The sequence below is a fragment of the Apteryx rowi genome, unplaced genomic scaffold (assembly GCF_003343035.1).
Source record: "Apteryx rowi isolate R43461 unplaced genomic scaffold, aptRow1 scaffold_12, whole genome shotgun sequence".
In the NCBI taxonomy this organism is placed as follows: Eukaryota; Metazoa; Chordata; class Aves; order Apterygiformes; family Apterygidae; genus Apteryx; species Apteryx rowi.
In genome coordinates, this window is record NW_020447419.1 from 4,815,696 (window position 1) to 4,830,209 (window position 14,514).

Consider the following 14,514-nt stretch of genomic DNA (forward strand, 5'->3'; position numbering starts at 1 on the left):
TCTGGCTTCACAGGAGGCAGAGCATAAATCAGACCAACTCTGCAGCTGTCCAGACTGACACCAGCAGCAAAAAAGATCCCCAGAATAAGGGAATGAAAAAGATGACTGAGAATCATCTGAATTCATTAAGTTCTCACTCCACTGAGCTGAGCAAATGAAAATCTCACTCTGTTCTGAACAACTTCCCAAACTGGAAGATGGAAGCAGAGTCATGCATTGGATCAACCAAGCCCAGAGGTCTCTAGAGATCAGAGGGGAACTTCCAGGCACATATGGAAATGATGTAGTCAGCTCCCTTCCTGCCTCCTAGACCAGACCCAGGAGAGGATAAGGCATTCAAGGTTAAGCTGAAAATGGGGTGAATTCATGCATTAGGAGAGCTCACATACTGCTGCTCCAACAGCAATCCTGGGGTCACAGAGTTGGGCTTTGAAGCCTCTCTCTCCTGACAAAACCTTTAGAGCTCCAAATAAAACAGACTCTTGTGGGCGGGGGGCAACTCACATCCCCCTCTTCCCAGCCACCAATCAATCTCAGTCTGGAATTTAATTAAATATTTAATGAGCACAGCAGACAGATGAAATATCATGTTTAATTTTGAAATCATACATTTACTTATTAGACCTTTAAAATACCAATTTGGTTTAAAAAGATAATATTCCTTTAATTTTCTCCTAAAGGCCACAGAACTTAATTAATGAGAAAAATCTAATTTTAAGAGTCAGAGACAGGTAGTTACATAGAGAATAGAAAAACTGCACAAAACACATTGTCTCATGAGCCGTCTGAGGGGGGTGTTAGGAGGAGTAGGAAACTAACTCTGAATCAGTCTGCCTGGTAACAATATAGGGATAAGCCAGACAGCTTCAGTAAGATTTGTGCTTTACCAATGGGTATTTGTTTTCCATTATTCACCAAGAAATTGCTGGGAACACTTGTCTTGCGGCAAACACTGTAGGACTCGAATATCCAAGAGTATTAAATAAGCAGCTGCTGTAACAAGGAGTGAAAAGATGGGGCTAAATCATCAATTGTTATGAACTGGCATTGCTCCCTTAAATGAATTGTGCGGCTCTGATAAGTAAAATGAAACTGGACTCAAAGGAGCAATGAGCAACTCCTTACCCCAGCTAAGGATCTGGCATAAATCTTACAAAAGGATGGAGAGAAGGGGGAATGATATGCTGCATGGTCTCAGTGAGCAACCTTTCCTGAGTTTGTGAAAGAGAAGCAAGCAGTAAAGTGAGAGGAGGTCAGGGAGAATACAGAATAGTCCAGATCCTGGAGCACGCACTGGTGTCAGAGGAACTATGCCTGTCCAGGCCAGCCACAGACAGAGTTAAGGCAAAGGGCATTCATCTGGGGCCACCAAGGTTTTGAGGGGTAGTCTTCAACTCCCTGCAAAACCGCTAGAGAAATGTGCATATTTTTAACTTGACTCATCCTTGAATAAAGCATAGCTGAAGGTCACCAAAGGTTCAGAACTCAAACTGGTTATGCAAATCCAAAAACTAGTTCAGGAATTCAAAAGCACAAAGCAACTGCAGTTTGCTCTTGCCTGCTGAGGGGGCCTAAGGAGACCTTGTTTAGCTTTACTGTGTTTGCAGGCAGTAGGTGCTCACTCCATCCTCTCTGAGAAGGCCCCAGCAAAGATGGTGGGTACTGCCGCCAGAACAGCTCTGGAGAGTGGCCTCCTGTAACTCTCTTTCCAGGAGCATTGAGGCCTTCCTGCCTTATGGCACATTTTTTATCCACCCAGTCACATCACAGGAGCCATGTACTGCAAGGAGCAGGGCTTTCAGGACTGGCATCCCTTATGGGACACCAGCTGAGATTCTTTGCTCAGTAACGAGAACAGCTCAGATTGCACCACAGAAAGGAGGAGGTGTCCTGGTGGGCTAGATGAGATCACACTGACCTGTCCATTGTCTCAGTCCAAGGATGCTAAAACAGACAGAGGCAAAACCTCTCCTTTGTCACACCGGGTACTGTGAGGCTCAAATCAACCAATGATGGTGCAATACTGAGCTACTGTGATAGGAGAGAGTCATACGGAGCAGAAATATGGCCTTGGTCATCTAGCCCCAGCCTTTACTGGCAAGGTTTGCTTTCATGAATCCTCTGAGACCCTTGGGAGAGTCTGGAGCAAAGAAAACTTACCCTTGGTAGAGGAGGATCACATCAGGGAGTATTTAAACAAATTGGACAGACACAAGTCCATGGGACCTGATGGGATGCCCCCATGAGTACTGAGGGAGCTGGCTGATGTCATTGTGAGGGTGCTCTCAGTCATCTTTGAAAAGTCATCGCCATGGTGGGAGGTTTCTGAGGACTGGAAGAAAGCAAATGTTGCTCCTATCTTCAAGAAGGGCAAGAAGCAGGGCTCAGGGGACTACAGGCCAGCCAGCCTCACCTTGATTGCTGGGAAAGTGATGGAGCAAATAATCSTGGAAGCCACTTCAAAATATATTAAGGACAAGAAAATGACTGGGAGCAGTCAGCATGGATTTATGAAGAGGAAATCATGCTTGACCAAGCCGATAGCCTTCTACAATGAAATGACCAGCTCATTGGATGAAGGGAGAGCAGCAGATGTTGTTCAGCTTGACTTTTGCATGACTTTCAACAGTGTCTCCCATAACATCTTCATAGGCAAAATGATGAAATATGGGCTAGATAAATAGACAGTAAGGGGGACAGAAAACTGGCTGAACTGCCAGGCTCAAAGGGTTGTGACCAGTAGCACAAAGTCCAGCTGGAGGCCAGTCCCCAGTGGTGTTCACCAGGGGTCGATACTGGGGCCAATACTGTTTAACATCTTCATTAATGACCTGGATGCTGGGACAGAGCACACTCTCAGCAAGTTCGCAGATGAAATAAAATTGTGAGGAGTGGCTGATACACCAGATGGTTGTGCTGCCATTTGATGGGCTGCAGAAATGGGCTGACAGGGATTTCATGAAGTTCAACAAAGGGAATTGCAGAGTCCTGCACCTGGGGAGGAATAAYCCCAGGCTCCTCACTACAAAAGAGATATGGACATACTGGATTGGGTCCAGCAAAGGGCCATGAAGCTGATTAAAGGACTGGAGCATCTTTCATACAAGGAGAGGCTGAGAGAGCTGGGACTGTTCAGCCTGCAGAAGAGAAGGCTCAGGGGGATTTTATCAGTGTGTATAAATACCTGATGGAGGGAGCAAAGAAGACAGAGCCAGACTCTTCCCAGTGGTGCCCACTGAAGGGACAAGAGGCAAAGGGCACAAATTAAACTACAGGAAATTCTGTTTAAACACAAGAAAAGCTTTCTAACTGCAAGGGTGGTTGAACATTGGAACAGGTTGCCTAGACAGCTAGTGGAGTCTCCACCCTTGGAGATATTCAAAATCCAACTGGACTTGAGCAACCTGCCCCAACTGATCCTGGACTTTGGACTGGACGGTCTCCAGAGGTCTCATCCAACCTCAGCTGTTCTGTGATTCTGTGAAATACCCCTTGTTGAAATCCTGCTTAGGTACTGATAGGTTTGTGTGGTTTGGATTAGTATTAAGTCTAACAGAAACACAGAGGTGCAGTGAAATTGATTAGCAAATGTCCTTTGTCTGAATAGATCCCAGGCCATTTTCTACTTCTTTCAGTGTCCTTTTTTGTCCTGTCACCTCAGGCCTCCTGATAATTATATAACAAGTACACTTCAGGATGAAGTGATTATGAACTGGGAGCTGCAATCACACTCCGCACAAATCACATTTTCACTTATGTATGTGCTGTAGACCTGTGACMTGGTTGCAGTGCTGTCATACATGTTGTGCAAGAACAAAACCTCAGTCAGTACCTCTTCAGCCAGCCAGACCAGCTGCTCTTTATAAAACAAGCAACATACCTGCTTCAATGGTCTGCTCGAGGGATATAATTATATGAATATAGCAAGGCCATGTGTATGGGTGCATAGCTGTGTACTTATTGCTTAAGTAGAAAAGCCAGAAAAGCACATTATGTACACACACAAGTGGCTGCCTTGTAGGTTAATAGCACTTGGAGGCTACAGTCTTGAGTCTCTAGATAAATGTGTGCAATTGCTTTGTAAAACAGAAAGGGATTCCCTTTATCCATGTCTGAAATTTGCCTTCAAGAATGCTGAGGCTAAAGGCACCTGGTTTAATACCGGGGGGAGGGAATGGTAATAGAGCACAGATTCTACTGCTGTATCTTTATAGAATCGTTTTCTGAGACCTTGAAAAAGCCAAAAGTCACTTTTAAAAAATTTGATATATTTTCTAGCACAAAGAGCAAGATTTTATCCTTTGAAGTATGCGGTTTGCTGGGAGRTGAATGGTCAGGAATTCCTTGCACTTTATAGAAGACATGGCACTTAGGATCWCCCTGCATTGAACTTCTAAAACTACTGAAGCTCAATAATTTCTTTCTTTTCCCAGACTCATTCCTTTCCTTACTGTTGGAATGACTGTGCTGTGAATTCTCCCACCAGCCAGATCCACCACCTCTTTCACAAGAAAGAGAYTCCTATCATCTCCTGTCCGGAGAGACCATCACTAACAGCAAATAACTTAATTTGTGCCACCACAGCACAGGCAGCACTAGAGTCTGGAAGCATTCAAACACATGAGGAACGTAGCTGAATGCAAAGACCCTCAGAACATTAACCCTTTAACATGAAGTTGGATATTCAGAAGGTGGCAGCTTCTCCCTGTTGGCTGGCCTTGTCTGCGAGGGATGCCTATGGGCCAGTACAGAAAGGTTAGGCAGAAACATGATTCCAAATACCTTGTCCAGACTTGCACAAGGAGACAGCACAAGMATATAGTTAACAGCAGAGGACTGTGGGCCAGCGTGAGGACAAACCAGGCTGGAAGAGTGCGTGTGGGGGAAACCTCAAAGGAGAAAGGAATGTAACCTCTCTGCTCTGCAGAACCCTGGGAAACATTAATACTGCGGTATCAACCGTAAGTCACAGGAAATTATTATAGCATTGGTTAAGTACAYGTGAGGCCACATTTGAGATGCTGCATGCATGCATGGTCACCTTATAAAAAAAAGGATATTATGGAAAAGTACCAGAGGGCAATAAATATGACTCAGACACACAGCAATTTTTAGAAAGGTTAGGTAAACTGAATCTGCATTCTTTACAAAAAAGGAGATTATAGGCCTTATTAAAGTACTGYAGACAACTTCTGAGAGAGGAAGAAAAAGCTTCTGTAGCCTACTTGAGCTAGGGTGCATGAATGTCATCAGCAAAGGAACAGACAAACTAAAAGGACTGAGGAGGCATTTCAAGGAATAAATTAGCTGGGAGAGAAATTGAGAGCTGCTAAATAAAAAGTTGAAACAATGTGAAGCCAAGGGAGTTATTTAGAGAGGGGGAAAAGTACTGTGTGACAGGATAAGATAACCTTGGGCAGCTCTTTTAAAATAAGGAACAAAATATTAATCCAGCTGGGTTTCTGTAAGGGGTATACTGRAGGTAAAGCGCACTCAGCTGCATGCTGTGTGATTGTAGGAGTCAATGACGCGAGCAGCATTAAATGCTACACGATAATCAGTTGACCAAAAGATGGATCTCTCTCCAGATCATGAGAATGGGATTATACCATCAGCATAAAAAATCTGTGAGAGGGCTGAGAAATGCCACAAATTTCCTGTTTTCCGAGTTTCCTATAAATTAGATGGTCCCCAAGGAGTAAAAGAGATAACAGCTCTCCAAAATCCATGAATATTACAGACTGCAGGAGGAAATCCCCTGGATATCAGGGCATGTCAGGAGGTCTGAGACATTGTTTTGGGGACTGCCTGCTCTCATGCTGTGCTTCCAGGCACACCCCTGTGGTAGCGCAAGTTTTTCAGGAGTTATGTTCCTCTCATCTTCCTGCGGATGGAGGCATTATGAAGTGCAAGTTCTCACAGGACATGTCAGAAAGAAAATCCTTCCCTGCTCGATGGGGGCTGACGGGTTTAGGGATGCTTTCTCCCATTCTTTTGTTTCCTTGCCTAAYCACATTTCACCAATACCATATGTGAGAGCTTGTGTGGAGCTGCAGACACAGATGATGTCAAACCAGGTGGTTTCTCCCAGCAAGATACTTGCCGTACCCTCATTCAGGAAGGGCCAGCTTCAAAGATGCAGCTGGGAGGAAAGCTCAGGGCAGCCGGGGAGGGGATGTGGAAGGGCCTCAGCAGCAGCTGAGTCAGGCGCCGTAGGTCTGCTCAAGACCGTGCTCATTGGCCTCTCCAGACTTGAGGCCAGCAAGGAGGGCTCCCGCGGGTGGCCTGCAACGCACGGCAGTGGTGGGGCTCTCTGCTCGCCAGGGGCCTCTGGGAAACTCAGTGCTGGCTGAGGGGGGTGCAGAGCTAGCGGGGGCTGCTAGAGTCTGACCCTACCTGCCTGCTGAGCGGGGACCAGCACCGTGCCTAGTCCTGCCCGGGAGGCAAGGGCACTCTCTCCCCTTGTGTTTCAATACACTGCAGGTCTCCTGCGGCTCTCAGCCACATCATAAGCAGCTGGTGACAGTGGTTAGAGAGGTTCCCTTCGGCTTACACAGGGGTTGCCAACAGAGGGCAGGAGGAGAATCTGCGCTAGAGACAGGTTTTTGTAATGCAAGGTCCACACGGCAAAGGACTCTACTAGATTCACGACACAGTGACGGCTTTACAGCATTAGAAGGAAAGGGAGCAGAAACATGCTCTCTGACAGCAGTGTTGGAGCTAGTGAGAATCAATGTGGGAACCGCTGCACTTCTCCTACTGCTCCCCTAGGTCTTATATACCTGGACACACTCAGATACACTGTGTTCTTCCACCCTCTAATAATGCTGGCATGAAATCCCCCGTATCTAGCAAAGGCCAGTTTTGCAGGGAGGCTCTCAGAGATGGTGGAAGCACCTACAGGAAGAGCAGAGTGAGGGGACGTAGTTATTTACTTCATGCTGGCTAAGGGCCTCCAGAGAGCCATCCCAACGGCTCCGCTTGCGAGCCTGAAACAAGCAGGAGCCAACAAGTGGCAGGAGCTGCTGAGCTGCTTGGGCAGTGCTCATCCTTTATGCAGATCTTGGAAATTGCTCCCACTCTAGGAAAAACATAACTAAATAAAATGGCTGGGAGGCAAACAGATTTGAGTTTAAACAACATGAATTTAAAATACGAATAACCATCTTGGTAGATTAATCAATCCAAATGTTGGGGTTGTTGTTTGGGGAATTTTTTTTCTCCTCTGCAGCTGTATCTTGCTAAGTAACACATTTCTATTTCAAGGCTGTTAACGCTGGAGCAGCTGCAACAATCTCTGGAAATTTTTAAAAATCATGATGAAATTAAAGGCAGAAGCATAAAAACAAATCCTTCACAGCTACCCTGGCTGATGGCATTATAACAGTAACAGTCATTTTCAGTACATCATATTCTTGGCAAATGCTACTTTTAGCCAGTGCAAGTCATAACACTGTATGTGTCTTGATGCCTTTTTTCTTTCTGCCACCTAAAGATAATTATCAAATATTAAAAAATTGAGCTCCATGGCCTTCCTGCAAGGAGGGATGGTGTACTTTATCTTTCTTTTTTCCCTTTCTGTTAAAAAGGTCTGGAGTAACGGACCAAACTGCCAGTTAGAGGGGATTTTGTTTGTTGTTTCTAAGAGGTCTGGGTTTCAAAACTGTGCGCACGTAATTGCATGGAAACAAGAGCTGTGACTGCAAGCACAAATTAGGTATTTGCATATACAACGATAAAACTAGTCAGTTGTGTTCAGTAACTTGATTGTAGTAGCTGGCAGTGTGATTTTGAGCTCACGACATTTCTCTCAAATGAAGTTTTTGAAAATAAAAATAGAAATCAGCTGTTGAGTGACCTGCTCTCATAGGTACCTAAGAAGTGTGAGTGAGGCTAGGAATGGAGCACATGCCACTGCTCTGAGTCTTCCCCACCACGAAAATAAACCATCTTTGTATAGAAGTCCTACTCAACTGCAGAGCTGTGGGATCGATTGCTTTCAATGGTTGTTTGAGACGAAGGGCTGTGAATCCAAACGTTCACATCACATCAGTGCTGTTCAGAGAAGAGAAATGAAAGAACAAGCATGTCCTTTCCCCACTGCAAAAGCATTGCCTCCAAACCACCTTTCTTCAAGGGTGTCAAAAGCCTCAACAGGCTCCAAATCATTTGTAAAACCTGAAGCTCTTTGCTCCTTAGTGTCTACCAGGCATTTATGCACATGGAAATAGAGCCACCACCACTGGGAAGCGCAGTATGTCTAAGATCCGAATAAACTAGCCATTTAGGGCTGAATTTGTAAAAACACCTTTTACTTAAATAGATGTAAACCAAGGACAGGGCTCGCTTAGTCATTAAGTCCAGACACTCGAAAATGCAGGCAACAATTTAGGAGACATTTAGACCAGCCTGGAGTACAACAGAGGCCCCAAAACTACAACACGCTACAGGAAGAAGGCAAGGAAAGTCGGAATTATGCCGTTAGCCCAAAGGAACTCGGCCTGTCAGGTAAAAGGGCCCCCTGAGCCTGGGGAGGACTCTGCAGCTTAGAAACAAGCAAATGATAGCAAAAAATCCCTTTCCCCTCCCTTCAGAGACCTTCCCTTTGAGCTGAGGGAAAAAGCCATCTCTCCCTCTAAGATACGGCACTGGGAAACATATGCGGCAGGGCCAGGACAGGTGCCTTTCCCTCTCGATCTGCTGGGGGTTATAGAGAGGAAGGTAGTGGATCTCTTGGCTCACCTAAGAAGGCAGAAGCTGAGAATGAGGGAGTCTCCTAGAAGATGATGGGAGGAAGACAGCTCCTGTCCTCACAAGAGATCACAGAAGTGAAGAGAAAGGGGATCGGGGACATAATGCAGGTGCATAGAAGATGCTAGTATTTCCTTTCCCATCAGGTGGGATCTAGCATGTACGTGTGAGGGAGAGAGGAGATGTGAACAACAGTCTCCAGGCCTTGTGCTTTCCTGACAGGGTTTAGGCAGGTGTTTGTTCTCCTATCCAAAGAAGACAAGCTGTTCTTTGGCCTGATCCTGCTACAGGCTGAGTTACTCCAGCACTCAGCACCCATTACGATCAGGGGACTACCCCAGCCAATTTTAAGGGCCTTCTTCATTTATTATTGTCTTCTGTTTTTCTTTCTTTCTTTCTTTCTCTCTTTCTTTGGCAGAATGAGTTTCAGCTATTTCCCCATGAACGGTTTCCAGCTTTTTGCCTTCTAAGGCTGAAGACAAAGGCGAGAGTGCGCTGACAAAAACCAGCTCTATCAAAGCATGATAAAGTTCTTGCTGTCTGCCTTTATCACAGATCTAAGCAGTGTCAGGCACCCAAGATTTAAGCAAGTGGCAAAGCTAAAAATAGACGGAACAAATGCGCTTGTTGTTTTGACTTTTAGGAATTATTTATTACAGATGAAATCTGCTTTCTATTTAATACATGCAGAGGAAAGGGAGGGGAGGGTCTGGGAGGCTTGGATGTGCTCAGCTCTCGTCTTGCAAGTGCAACATAGCTGAGACACGGACCCTGAGCCTGCAAGGCACATTTCTCTGCAACTCTTCCCCGGCCCAGAGGGGCCCCTGATCTTGTGGCTGGACCTAGGTGGGCTGATTCCTGCATCTGCACAGAGTCTCACTGGTTTCAGTGCCAGGGCAGACCTTGCTGCAGGATTAAAATTTTGTGAGGCTGCCGTGGCAGGCTCGTGGGGAGCCAGACACACTCTTAGTCCTCAACAGACACTAAAGAAATGAACTAAAGAAGTACTGAGTACTCACCCACTCTGATACTTCTCAGGCCTGGATACTGGCATCACTGATGTGATTATATCATGGTTTCTTTTTCACCATGGTTTCTTTTCATGGGGGAGGGGGAGAAAGGAGCTCACACCACTTGGTTTTGTGGAGGCCAAAAGTAGAAATGGACTGAAAAATGAGTGGACACATTCACAGCAGCTACACCCACAAGCTGTTACTAAACACAATGATTTAGATGCTTACGAGTCCCTAACCTATTAACTGCTGAAAAGGTACACGGCAGGGAAGGAATGGTCTATACTTTCCCCTTTTCTTATACTTCTTCCCTGACCATCTGCTACTGGACACTGTTGGAAACAGGCTACAGAGTTAGAGGGATCTTTGATCTAACCCAGTAGGGTCGTTACCATGTTCTAAAGGACTGAAAACTCCTGAGGTTTCCTTATTTGCTCTTGACCCCAGTGCATATCCTTAAGTGCTGCCTGGTCTCTGCTTCACCCAGTCGATGACCTCATCCTTTGCTTATTACCGGAGGGCTACTCTTTCTTTGATTAATCATTCTCTGTATTAATATCAAACAGCCCTCGGCTTTCTCAAGCAGATTACTGCTTCTGTCAAATTATTCCCTCCCCCTCAGACAGAGAAAATGGATAAATGATGACCATCAGTCCATGGGAGCGAAACAGATGCATTTTAAACATAGCTTGGGGAAAAAAAGAAAAAGATGAAACCCTACCAGTGAGTTAGCTTTTGATATGAACTTGAAATGACTTGTGAAATAGAAGATCAAGAGTTGTAAAGGCTGAGACCTATATTTTGGGTTTCTACAAAGTTGGGTGAGAAAATTGTGAACATCTTTTTTGTTGTTGTTCGCTTAAAGAGGCTTCAAAAATGGAGCTGAATTTTCCTGAAGAGTAAGGAAGAATGTGGTGGAGATATTTAACCTTTTTTGATTTTCAAGGTGGAAGGAACATATCTTTTTTATAAAGCAATTAAAATTGCATTTTACAAAGAAACTGTTAGTGTAGGCTAGCTAAAATACGAGCTCTTTGTAATTACAAAGTCACTTTTGCTCAAAAGATCTCAAAGCAGTTTAACTACTTTCCAGAATCAATTGTCACATGCAAGACAGTCAGGTGTTGTTATCATGCTTCACTGCCAGATAAACTAAGGTTAAATTAGGCTTTCAGTCCTGCTGAATACTCAAATGAGTCAGCCAGCAGTGTCATTGGACCTGCTCAGGTAAGACCTGCTCAGAAATAGTCCGAGGCGGTGACAGAATGAGTAATACAGCACCGGAGCCCTAATTCCCGCTCTGTTCCTCTGACACTTTACTTCCCCCAGAAAGCACCAGACACTTTGCTTGCTACCCTGGCATCTCACACAAGCTGGGGAAATGGAATTGCTGAAGAGGGTTTTTTTTCCCTCTGACAAGTTTTCTGGCAAGTTTAATAAATAGAATTTGAAAGTTTTTTAATATTCTCCCTTACAGCTGTGTGAATGGCAGTGAGCAAGTTATCTGCTGGATTTCAAGAACATGAGCTAATTTCTGAGCTCCTAAAATACCATCTGATTTCTTTCCCTGATCAAGAGACAACTGTCTCCAGCAAAATCTCATCTGAATCCTTTTGGCAGCTTTCAGCAAAAAAAGCTCCCCAGCCTACTTAGGGGTGGGGAGAAGGGGACTTCGGCTTTCAAAGAACCAAGTGACAACCAACCAGTTCCCTCTGTGGTGGGGGTGCATTCCTGAAGGCTCCGTGAGTACCAGTTTCTGGTAACAGAAAGCTTTGGGCTGCTCTCAGTCACCCCAGATGGCAAAGGCCAGGAGCGGCCTAAACTCCGCTGAGCTTTGGACACTGCCGAGCGTTGGACACAGCCCTTCCTTTCCGGCCACGTAACCAGTACCTCGTGGCCCTGGGCTTGGAGATGAAGGAGCTTTTTCCGTGCTATGTAAGGATGTGCTGGCTCAGATAAGGACCAGATAAAAGATCTATGAAATCAGATTTGCAGTTGTCGCTTCCTCAATGTATGTGCTATAAATTTTGAGTCTCCCATGTGGAGGGACTCTCAAATGTTTTAGGCGAGATGGTCTCTGGTTTGGGCATGGACCAGAAAGCCAGTGGCACCTGGAGATCCTAAGCCCCTTTCAAATGTTGACGTGCCACCACCTTACGATCTGGGTGCAACACTTGGGCACCCCCTTGCCCCAGCACTGTGYGCTGTGCTCCTGGAGGCTCGTACCTCATCTCTGGGCAATTGACGGGATGCTTGCCACTGGCTCTGACAGGAGTAAAAACTGATCCAAGTTTATTGCTATTCCATGTCCTTCTAGTTCATAGCTGTACTGCTTTCTGAGCCCTGTGCACAGATCAAAAGATACAGGAATGCTTGTATGTGCACTAAGTTGTTTCCACAGCATAAAAAGCTTTGCCCACTAGATCTTTTAAGTAACACAAACTCAGATGTGACCTCCTATAATTTAAATAACTCAGGAACTCAAGTCAGAAACCTCTTTGATATGGTTCAGGGTCTGTAAGCCCTCTGAAACCTTTCACAGAGGAGTCTCATACTATTCCTTTTTTTAAAGAGGTTACACAACAGAAAATAATTACAAGGAACTAGCTGTGGTCTCTCTGAGTTGGTCTCAATAACTGAGCTGCTGCGTTCGACAAGCGAAAGTCCACTGAAGTAGCAACAGTACAGACTGTATCTGTCTCGAGTGCTCACAGGAGATTATTTTGATTTCTGAGACTGCTTTGCTTAGGGCTTTGTACAGAATTAGCAAGTCACTGATTGAGTTTTAAGTTCTGTCCCCAGATGCAGGCAGCCACAGGCAGCTCCCATGGCTCCTGCGTTGTCTGGGAGCTGCTGGAAGTCGCTGGCACACAGCAGACAGCAGAATTTTGGCCTCTGGCCAGCGCACAACTGTGAAAGGCTCAAACCACTGTGCAAACAAAAAGGACCCAGGCCCATCCAAAAGCACCTTAAAAAGAGCTTTATCATGCAAATATCCCAACATGGTTTGTACAAAAACCAAACAAACCGGAGAAAAACCCAGCTGTGAAGTACAGCTTTGGTCTTGACTGAATGGCTCTCTCTCCCCCCTCCACAACTGTAGGCACAGCAACAGTAACATTAAGGACAGCACAAGCAATTTGAGCAAAGAAAGAAGCAAGCAGAGGTGAGACTTCTTCTGAGGTTTAGGGGACGACTAGAAATCCCACAAGGAATGGAGCTTTTGAGAAAAGCCTGTCCCTGGTCTTGAAAGGCCCGAGCTGCTGGGATCATTTAGATCAAGTGCTCACAAGCATCTAAATCCTTGTGTGCACTTGCAAGCAAACCGCCACACCAAGCGATCGCAATGACACGGAGCAAAACCCTGTTATTTGCTGTGTGAGTTCTAGCATGTTCTGCAGAAAGACAAGCACAGCAGTGACCTTCTAGTATAACTGAGGCACAGAGATAAGCTGAAACTTTTCTAAATAGGTGCACAGTTCCTCTGAAGTAAATGTGGGCTCTAAGCCCTTATTTAGACGCATATATAACTGGCCTAATTTTTAAATACATAAAGGTTTCCCTATCACTTCAGTAAAAAAACTTGTGGTGCTCAGCAGTCTTGAAATTTAGGCCAACAACTTACTTTGTGTTTGGCCTAAATATTTAGGCGCTTAATACTCTCCAAAAGTAGTCAAGTGTCTTAACTATCTTTGAGGAACTTGGATTGCGATCTTAACTTTAGGTACCAGTTTAGCCAYGTATCTTGTAGACAAGCTAAGAGACCACTAGGCTATTAGCTTACTTCTCTTCCTGGGACTGTTGAAAATTAAAGATCGACAAACTACAAATTTGTTTTGAATCAGTACTTCTTTCAGTGGCCTACAAGTAAAGTAGGTGACTAAAACCTGCAACCCACATCAAGACTGTGCTCAGGCCTGGCAGATTAAAAGCGGATGTGCAGTCCCTGCATTTGTGTGTGCCAGCTGGCAAACCGGGCAGGCGGCTGAGCGGTGCGACCCTGCACGGTCGCCTGCAGTGTGCTGTCACCTAACTCCCAGCACGCCTGTGTGTGGCTGGATGAATTAGGCTCCCGCTTGCGCTCGGTGAACGTACCACAAACCCTTCAACCACACTCCATCGGATGCTACGGCGGGGCCCGGGAGGGGGGAGGCTCTGGAAGGGCTGTGTAGACCAGCGCATGAGGTGCCAAACCGACTCTTCGGAGACCTCGGTTCTTTTCTTAGAACTGTCATTCGTGTGCTACGTGACCTCTGGAGCGTCACTTCGCTCCTCTGCACTTCTGGTGCCCCTCCCTGCCCTGCTTGCTCCTGCTGCAACTCTTCAGAGCAAGAAGTCTGKTTTTTATCCCCCAGTCTCATGCAGGGGTGATGAAATACTAAAAATCATAGCAACTGAGGAAAAGGAAAGAATTTAAATACATTTTTAGTTCATGGATGTTGTAATTTTGTCCAAGAGGCTTAGATGTAGTACTTTATTCTTGCAATCGTCCCTTTAAAGCATGCCAGGAAAATGTAAGTCAAGTCTTTGGCTGAACGGCCGTATGCATTATTAAGAAAAAACCCCGAACCCTCAAACAAATCTCACATCGCAAACCCTCCCAAAGCTGGTGTCTCCTCCTTGTCTCAGCCTCTCGCCGGGACGCACCGAAGCGCCTGCTCGCCCACGAAAACCCTCGCTGCCTCCTGAAGAACCGGCACGCGAGGCGGCCGCCTTTCCCCTTCCGCGGGGAAACGGGCCACAGCTCCTG